This window comes from Aythya fuligula, chromosome 16 (assembly GCF_009819795.1).
Source record: "Aythya fuligula isolate bAytFul2 chromosome 16, bAytFul2.pri, whole genome shotgun sequence".
Taxonomy (NCBI): domain Eukaryota; kingdom Metazoa; phylum Chordata; class Aves; order Anseriformes; family Anatidae; genus Aythya; species Aythya fuligula.
Genome location: NC_045574.1, coordinates 4568461 through 4571097, shown reverse-complemented (window position 1 = coordinate 4571097; position 2637 = coordinate 4568461). Strand labels below are relative to the sequence as shown.

Sequence of the window (2637 nt, the reverse complement as noted above, 5' to 3'; positions counted from 1 at the left end):
GAGAAGGATGTATGTATTTTGTATGGGTAAGGGGTAGCTTTGCCACATGCTTATGCTGTGCTTGGGCGTCAGCTTTTGTCTGGACACAGCAACTCTGGAACATTTTCATGTCTTAATAGAAATTTTCAGGTTATGTGTACTGCATTTACTTTTATAATATCTGGCTGTGGGATGACTGTTGTTGGCACCAGGCCTTCTAAAGTGCTTCTAAATCACTCTTAAGAGAACAAAATAGAACAGTGCTCTTTTTAATGTCTTTTTGATTAATTAAGTCATATCCACTTATTTTATGCCTCTTTACATCAGGCATAAGTAGAAAAAAAAACCCACAACTGGTGCATTATATTCCCCCCCCCCCCCCAAGATAGTTGCTGGTTACAATCTAGCTGGTTAAAATCAAACACTTCTACAGACCTCTTATTGCCTAGTTGGGCTTGGAAATCCTTCATTTCAGGTGAAAGGGATTCAGAAAATCTTGTCCAGCTCATAGATAGAACGTACAAGGCTTGTAGCTAGAACAAAAAATGTTATGGACAGATACTTTGTCTGGTATTTTACAATCCATTTGTAGAACAGGTACCCCCTGCAGAAGAAATAAAGAAACAATCTTCTGATGAGTTTGAGCCTGATTCCAAATTTGAAGATGAACCAGCAGAGGATGAAAACCAGAATGACACATCCAGTACAGAATTTCAAGAGGACGCATGTTCAGGTGGGCCTATGGGAAAAATGAGGCCTGGATTTGCTTTTCTAAGTTCAAAACTAAAAAGCCAAAAGCAAACTTTTTTTTTTTTTTTCCCTGCAGCTTCAGACAGCTGGTCTCAGAATCAGAAGATAAGATCCTCCCACAATGAGAAGAGTGCTCTTTGTAACATCATGATGGTGAGTAGCGTGACCAGTCTATCTCATTGCATATGGTACTGCTTTTGTGCCTCAGTTCTTATTTTTTCCCTCTGCCTGACTCCTTTGCCTCTTGAGTAAGAATGAATCCTGTTATAGACCAAGCTAAAGGTAGTCCAAGACTGTACAAATATAAATGTTTCTTCCCTTTCTTGGTAAGAGCTGGAGCCAGAAGTCCCCATGTAAATGCTGCAGTCCTAACCCTTTTACACTTCATACAAATCCCAAAAGATAATCTGAAAGTGTTAGAGATCAGTGTCTTGTATGTCTTCGTTCCCTGTTCCTTTACTGTGCGTGCATTTGCAGAAGGGGCTTGGAAGGAAAAGCTGGTCTCTGCCTCCACTGTCACTGTTCAGTCCTGTCCACTCGTTTCTATTGCTTGGATTTTTGAATTAGAGCCTCTGAGTTACCCGTGTTTACTTCTACCAGCTTTGCTGGCTGCTTTATTAGGCTAGAATAGTTAAGGACTGCTATCACCTTAAATTGCTGTAGCTGTTTGACTAACCACGCCTTGAAGCTGACCTCTAGCATGGAATCAGGAATATCTCAAGTCGAGGTATTTCTGACTTTGCTAGCATCACCAAGGCAATACAGAATCAGTGTGGTAAGATTTTTTTCCCCCATTATTGTTGCTTTAAAAATAGAGGGAAAAATGCTAAGAATGACCCCAGGCTTGGTCAGAGCACCATTTGGTTCTCCTACAGATCTTCACAAATGCATGTATCAACTTGGACAGAGCAGTCTGAAGAACTGGAGTTTAAACTTGTCCCTCAAATGACATAATGACAGCAAAAGGCTTGTTAGTTTGTTGGGTGGACAAGAGAAGGAAGCAGTTATGGTCTCACACCATTTATATCCTACTGAAAACTGAACCTCTTAATGAAAATATCATTGTCGTGACAATTCTCTTTCCCTTTTTCTTCACCAGCTGTTGTGCACCATGGTTTCTTCTCTCATCTGGAATTTTCTCAGCCACTTGCTCCAGATCTCTAATGTCCTGAGGATTCAACTGCTGCCATCCTCTCTGTTTGTCCCTGTCACTCAGCTTTTTGATTTACTGGGTGACAATACTGTGAAAATTCTGGGCTCCTTGAAGCTTGAAAGCAGAGGGCTGTTAACTTCAGTCTTGGGGATGAGATTCAAGAAAACTGGAATGCTGATGAAGCTCAGAGAACCACCTCAGGGTGGAAATGAAAAAGGTAGTCCTGAGACCATTGGCAGCAATCCTTTCCAGCGTCACTGAAAGCTACTACAGAATGGCAGAGGGGGGTTATACAGTATTGAGTGGCTGTATATTAAATGGACCGTAGCCAGTAGCATCTTGTCTGGTGCTTGAATATGTATTCTGCTACATTTCCACTTCAGAGAAGGATGAGTCACTTTTATAATGACCAAACTCCCCTCTGGCACTATTGATACTTTCTGTTTATCACCACTAACTGATTTGAAGCCAGTAAGAACAAGGTAATAACTCTCAGCAGTTATTACTGGAGCTTAAATGCAATACAGTCCAGTGAATATTTTACCTGTACTGCAATCAGCACTTTTCTGATCTCCAATTTGTGTGTTCTCAGAGTAGGAAACACCTTCTTCAATACTCAGTTCTAACACATGAAGCAAGCCCACCTCCACTTAAGAAATAAAGCCCTCAGTGGATGCAGAGCATGCATTTCCTCTGCTTCTATCCAGAGTACACCCTTTCAGCGCGTCTGACGAGCAGATTTAAGGTTAGATGGG

General features: G+C 41.3%; 1 long non-coding RNA gene across 1 annotated transcript; it reads left to right on the top strand.

Moving 5' to 3' along the window:
• Positions 1 to 576: 576 nt before the first annotated feature.
• LOC116495871 lies at positions 577 to 2166 on the top strand. The gene is made up of 3 exons (XR_004253967.1): positions 577 to 712; positions 806 to 882; positions 1829 to 2166. It is a non-coding gene; the product is annotated as an uncharacterized LOC116495871 (long non-coding RNA).
• The last annotated feature ends 471 nt before the right edge of the window (positions 2167 to 2637 follow it).